Below are 7123 nucleotides of genomic sequence, written 5' to 3'. Positions count from 1 at the left end.
CAATCCGGTTGTTAAGTGAATCTCGATTCCCCATTGACTTTGCTTGTCACAACATCACAAAAGGGATCACATGATCTTTGGACACAGCAACTGTCATGGATATAAACCATTTGCCAAGGATCTGAATGTTGATCACATGATCATCAGGATGCTGCAATGGTTGTTAAGTGTCAAAATTGTCATAAGTCACTTTTTTCAGATCCATTGTAACTTTGAAAGGTCACTAAACTGTTGTAAGTAGAGGACTTCCTGTATAGCAGTCGTCAAACAGAAGGCCCGCAGGCCAAATCCGGCCCACCGTGTTATATTTCGCCCCAGGAGTCGCCCTGGAAATGGCGAAGGACCGGCCCACGGTGCCTCCGTCTGGCCCAGGCTGACCGATCTACAGGAAAAAACAAATGAATCCATGCATTGAGCTTTATTTGCAACAGTCAACGTATTCTTCATCCAAGGATCTAGACATGGCAGGAAGTTTATTAAAGCATGGAAAGTGAAAAAAATATCTGGTTTGAACTGGAATATTATCTACCATTCAAGTGGTCACACAGGAGAAAATCTATAAGCAATCGAATATCAAACTTGCTGAGGGCAGATCAGTGACCTTAGTTATAGGATGATTTATTTCTACTTTAGGCAAATGTTTGTTTCCACTCAGAAATAATTCATAGGAGAAAAAGAAATTCAAGCCTTCTTCAACCTCCCAGCCTCCTCAGGGATGTAAGAAGCTCCAGCTTTTGAGGGAGTGGCCAGAATTCATTCATTCATTCTCTCCCTTTCTTTCTTCTAATGCAGGAATTAATTGACTCCTTTCAGCTGATATTATTCAAAGTATTCATTCTCATTTAAAATATAGTAAACCCTACTAGAAAGTCTTTTTTTTTTTAATTTTTTTTTTTATTTTTAAACCGACAAACAAAACAAAACATAATACACATATATACACAATGTATATTTTAACATCAACTTCGTGACGGTATTCTTCTATTATTTACATTTTCCCCATTATTTCTTATTTACATTTTTCTTTCTTCATACATTATTATATACACATTTTCCACGTTTAACTTTTCCACACTTATTCTCTCTTATTTCTACTCTCTAGCCAGTCATACCACTTGCTCCATATTAAATAATATTCTATGTCTTCTTTTTCTTTTATCTCTTTTGTTAATTTGTCCATCTCGGCACAGTCCAGGATTTTCTTTATCACTTCTTCCTCTGATGGTATATTCTCGTTTTTCCAGAACTGTGCATATGCTATTCTTGCTGCTGTTGTTATATGTAGAATACCGTATTTCTTTACTATATTTCCTGTTTAAAATACCCAGCAAAAAGGTCTCTGGTTTCCAGTCTACCGGTTGATCTATTATTTCTTCAATCCATTTTTTTATTTTAGTCCAGTATTTTTTTGCAACTGGGCATGTCCACCATAGATGATAATATGTTCCGTATACTTTTTTGCATTTCCAGCATGTTGGCGAATTATTCTGGAACATCTTAGCAAGCTTTGCTGGTGGAAGATGCCATCTGTAAAACATCTTCAACTGGTTTTCCTTGAATGCCGCTGACATAGTCATTTTTGTATTTATTTTCCATATTTTTTCCCATTTCTCCAATTCTATATTATATCCGAAATTTTTTGCCCATCTAATCATTGTGTCTTTGACAACCTCATCTTCCATTTTATATTTCAATAAGTNACCCCTGATCTAAAAGATAGCTTAAGTCCCCATAAGGAGATTGGGGGTGGTGGTGAGAGGGAATTGGAAGCATTGTGGAAGAAACTCCCCCTAGTTTTCCAGAGAGCAAAAGGAGCGAAGGGGAGAAATACTTGCAGAGTTGCAGGATAGTGTATTGTGGCCTCACAGTAGAGATGGCGCTAGTATTCATTCTAGTGCTTCTTGTCTGGATTTAGCTCAGAAGGCTGACAAATGCATCCTCCAGTCAGGATTCCCAGACCAGGAATGCAGATCCCAAACCTGTATCCAAGATGATTTCAGTAGCCAACAATTGCCCTTCCCAAAGATGCACACGCAGAAAAACACAGTCAAACATGCATTCCTGTCTCAAATGGAGCATCTGATTTCTGTGATATTCTGGAAATTTGATAGCATCAACTTTGTACTGAATAAGCAAAAATGGTCTTTTTCATGAACAGAACCTGTTAACCAAACAGGGTATTAGGAAGTTATTTTTCTTCTCCTAGACAAATATTTTTGGCACGAAGGAAGCAAGGATATTTAGACTGCAAATCAGTGCAAAGAATAGACAGGATTATAAAAGAAATTATTAAATAAAATATATAGCAGTGGTGGCAAACCTATGGCACGGGTGCCAGAGGCGGCACTCAGAGCCCTCTCTGTGGGCACGGGCGCCGTCGCCCCAGTCCTAGGCCTTCAGCTGGGTTTTATAAAACCTTTTCGCTTTAGGTGTCCGCCGCCATGTGCAAAAAAAAAAAAAAAAAAGTGCAATCAGTCAATTTCAACTTCTGGCGGAAAAAAAAAGATCTCGCAAAGTTGGAATTGATTGAACTTTTTAGTTCCACCCAGTCTGCCGTTACCACCGCAGCCACACCCAGCCAATGGGCCACGCCCAGCCAATGGGCCACACCCACCCGGCACCCGACGATGCATAAGTGGGTTTTGGGTTGCAGTTTAGGCACTCAGTCTCTAAAATGTTCACCATCACTGATATGTAGGTTTGGGTGGACCAGTGAGAGCTTAGCTTATGTTGTCAACTGTATAACGAACCTGGCTGCAGCCATTTTGCTCGTAGGTTGGTACAAGAATGGGACGGTGTGAGCGGCATGAGAGTCCATGTTACCTATGCTACGCCGCTCAGATCCCAGCATGGTTTCAGCAGGCAGCGGTGCGCTCTCCTCACTGCACAGAGCGGCCGGGTGAGGCGAACTGGCAACATGCCGAACCTGCCTGTGCGCGTGCAGAGGTGGCGAGCGCATGCGCTGGGCGCCTGTCATCCCAGGTGACTGTTTTGCCACGCAGGCTGACCGTGTTCTCAGCGCTTCCCTTTCATCCGGGACCCCAGGCGCATGCGCACACCGCCTCCTCTCCGCACAGTGAGGAGAGAGTGCCGCTGCCTGCTGAAATTGGGAGGGCCCACCGCCCTCCTCACCTGCCCCTTTCCTGGCTCTTCCCGCTGGGCTTGGCTGTGTGCATGCCGGGCCCTCTTGCCCCACCTCCTCCTTTTCCCTTTGGTGCAGCTTCAGCTGACTCTTCCTCCTCTTCCCAAGGCTGTGTCTTTTCTTTTTGTTTCTCTCCTCTCCCGCCCAAACTGCCTTCTTTTAGATCCTTTCCTGTCTCCGCCCCCCCCCCCTTTCTCTTCCGAGTGTGCTGGAAGTGCCAATACTGGAGCCTTTGCCTCGCCCCAAACAGCCCTGCAGATCTTGAAGATTCTCTCAGGGCAAGTCCTGCACTGCGCCACTTTGGCTCGTTCACTCCCCTGCTACCCTGGGCTGGGCTGGGCAAGGTCATGTACCACCTGCCACATGCCAATGTACCACAGGTGCTATGCATACCACTGGTTGAAAAGCCCTGTCCTAGATAACGATTTACAGATATCACATCCTGGCTAGACAAATGGATTTTACTAAACCTGGAATGTAAATTGGCATGTTTTTGAGAGGGACCTTCTAAATTCTAATTAGAACGTTCATTTTCTCTTTTTTTCCATGCAGATGATGTGTCTGTGAATGAGAACGATAAGGAGGCAAGGTTAAATCTACTCGAAATAAAGAAGAACGAAGTAAAAGTAATCCTTGGCCATCAGAGGGACACGAAAAGGCTAAAGAGAAAACAGCCAGAAGATGGAGGGGAGAAGTCATCCACTTCTCTTGGTATTTGTGGCTTCCTATCCCAGCAAGATCAGAAAGAAATGAGAAAAGGAAAATATAGAAAAAAAGAAAACATGAATTCCAATTACATAACTATGGCAGAAACCACACTAAAAAAAACCTGTATGCCTCTAGACACTATGGGGAATAACTCCTTCGCTTCTACTCCACCAGAAAAACTGTATTGGAAATGCAAACCACATACCTCTGTAAAAACTGGAGGGGATTCCAGTCTGAGCAGAAAGAGGAAAGTCTGCATGCAGTGTGGAAAGAGTTTCAGTAACAGCAGTCATCTTATTTGCCACCAAAGGATCCACACAGGGGAGAGACCATATAAATGCACGGAATGTGGAAAGACCTTTACCCAGAAAGGAGATCTTAATCGTCACAAAAGGATCCACACTGGGGACAGACCTTATAAATGCACGGAATGTGGAAAGAGTTTCATTAGCAACAGTAATCGTATTTGCCACCAAAGGAACCACACCGGGGTGCGACCTTATAAATGTATGGAATGTGGAAAGACCTTTACCCGGAAAGGACGTCTTAATCTTCATGAGAAGGATGCACACTGGGGAGAGAACGTATAAATGCATGGAATGTGGAAAGACCTTTACTCAGAAAGAAAAACTTAATCATCATGAAAGGATCCACGTAGGGGAGAGGCCTTATAAATGCAAAGAATGTGGAAAGAGCTTCAATAGCAACAGTCATCTTAATTGCCACCAAAGGATTCATAGTGGGAAGCGACCATATGAGTGCATAGACTGGAAAAAGCTATACTGGGAAAGCTCATCTTAATTGTCATGAAAGGATCCACACTGGGGATAGACTGCATTAATTCACAGTGTGTGAAAATAGCTTTACTTGGACAAGACAATTCTCACAAAGAGCATATAAATCCACGGAGGGTAGAAAGAGCCTTTCTGAGGAGAGAGACGATACTGACCACCAAAGTATCCACAGGGGAACCAGCCCACAAATGTATTGAATGTGGAGGGAAAAAGCCTTTAATGACTACAGGTAGTCCTTGATTTACAACCACAATTGAGCCCAAAATTTCTCATGTTAAGTGAGACATTTGTTAAGTGAATTTTGCCCCATTTTACGACCTTTCTTCCCTCAGTTGTTAAGTGAATAACTGCAGTTGATAAGTTAGCAATCCGGTTGTTAAGTGAATCTTGATTCCCCATTGACTTTGCTTGTCACAACATCACAAAAGGGATCACATGATCTTTGGACACAGCAACTGTCATGGATATAAACCATTTGCCAAGGATCTGAATGTTGATCACATGATCATCAGGATGCTGCAATGGTTGTTAAGTGTCAAAATTGTCATAAGTCACTTTTTTCAGTGCCATTGTAACTTTGAAAGGTCACTAAACTGTTGTAAGTCGAGGACTTCCTGTATAGCAGTCATCAAACAGAAGGCCCGCAGGCCAAATCCGGCCCACCGTGTTATATTTCGCCCCAGGAGTCGCCCTGGAAATGGCGAAGGACCGGCCCACAGTGCCTCCGTCTGGCCCAGGCTGACTGTAATGTAGTAAATTGAACAATTATTAGAATGATTTGTCTGCATAACTGCAATAATGATGTGTCTGCATAATTGCTAGAACAATGATGTAATGCATAATCACTGGGAAAATTCACTGGGAAAGTTCTCTGTCAGTAATATGTGGCAACCAAATGCGCTCTGCACATGGATACTTTGTATGCCTGTGCACATGGATACCATTGTATGCCTGTGAGAAACGCTCCTAATGTATCACAGTGTGTATTTCAATGTGTAGCCCTTTGTTCTTTAAGGAGGGGAGTATAAAAACTGAAGTCTAATCCCGCCCTCCTCGTTCAGAATTGCCTATCTCTAATATGCTCTGAACCTTGCGCAAATAAACTTCTCTGCTAAACCCCTCTGGAATTTGTAAGAGTTCTTTTGTTTTCCACAAGAACTGGGCGCTGATCTACAGGAAAAAACAAATGAATCCATGCATTGAGCTTTATTTGCAACAGTCAACTTATTCTTCATCCAAGCATCTACACATGGCAGAAAGTTTATTAAAGCATGGAAAGTGAAAAAAATATCTGGTTTGAACTGGAATATTATCTACCATTCAAGTGATCACACATAAGCAATCGAATATCAAAATTGCTGAGGGTTAGGTCAGTGACCTTAGAGGATGATTTATTTCTTCTTTAGGCAAATGTTTGTTTCCACTCAGAAATAATTCATAGTAGAAAAAGAAATTCAAGCCTCCTCAGGGATGTAAGAAGCTCCAGCTTTGGAGGGAGTAGCCAGAATTCAGAGTTGCAGGATAGTGTACTGTGGCCTCTCAGTAGAGATGGCACTAGTATTCATTCTAGTGCTTCTTGTCTGGATTTAGCTCAGAAGGCTGACAAATGCATCCTCCAATCAGGATTCCCAGACCAGGAATGCAAATCCCAAACCTTTATCCAAGACGATTTCAGTAGCCAACAATCACACTTCCCAAAGATGCACATGCAGAAAAACACAGTCAAAAATGCATTCATGTCACAAATGGAACATCTGATTTCTGTGATATTCTGGAAATTTGGTAGCATCAGCTTTGTACTTAATAAGCAGAAATGCTCTTTTTCATGAACAGAACCTGTTAACCAAACAGGGTATTAGAAAGTTATTTTTCTTCTCCTAGACAAATATTTTTGGCACGAAGGAAGCAAGGATATTTAGACTGCAAATCAGTGCAAAGAATAGACAAAGGATTACAAAAGAAATTATTAAATAAAACATATATAGCAGTGGTGGTGAACCTATGGCACGGGTGCCACAGGTGGCATGCAGAGCCCTCTCTGGGCACGCGCGCCGTCGCCCCAGTCCTAGGCCTTCAGCTGGGGTTTATAAAACCTTTTCGCTTTAGGCCTCCGCCGCCATATGGAAAAAAAAAAGTTCAATCAATTTCAACTTCTGGTGGGAAAAAAAAAGATCTCGCAAAGTTGGAATTAATTGATTGATCTTTTCAGTCCCACCCAGTCTGCCGTTAGCACCGTAGCCACCCAGCCAGTGGGCCACACCCAGCCAATGGGCGACACCCACCTGGCACCCGATGATGCATAAGTGGGTTTTGGGTTGCAGTTTGGGCACTCAGTCTCTAAAAGGTTCACCATCACTGATATATAGGTTTGGGTGGACCAGTGAGAGCTTAGCTTATGTTGTCAACTGTGTAACGAACCTGGCTGCAGCCATTTTGCTCGTAGGTTGGTACAAAAATTGGAGGGTTAGGGTTAGGATTA

General features: G+C 42.7%; 1 pseudogene; it reads left to right on the top strand.

Moving 5' to 3' along the window:
- Positions 1-4667, top strand: part of LOC107299737 — a 24702-nt pseudogene extending 20035 nt beyond the window's left edge.
- The last annotated feature ends 2456 nt before the right edge of the window (positions 4668-7123 follow it).

Source organism: Protobothrops mucrosquamatus, unplaced genomic scaffold, assembly GCF_001527695.2.
Source record: "Protobothrops mucrosquamatus isolate PMUCROS unplaced genomic scaffold, P.Mucros_1.0 scaffold5395, whole genome shotgun sequence".
Lineage (NCBI taxonomy): Eukaryota > Metazoa > Chordata > Lepidosauria > Squamata > Viperidae > Protobothrops > Protobothrops mucrosquamatus.
This window is presented reverse-complemented; position numbering and strand designations above follow the sequence as displayed.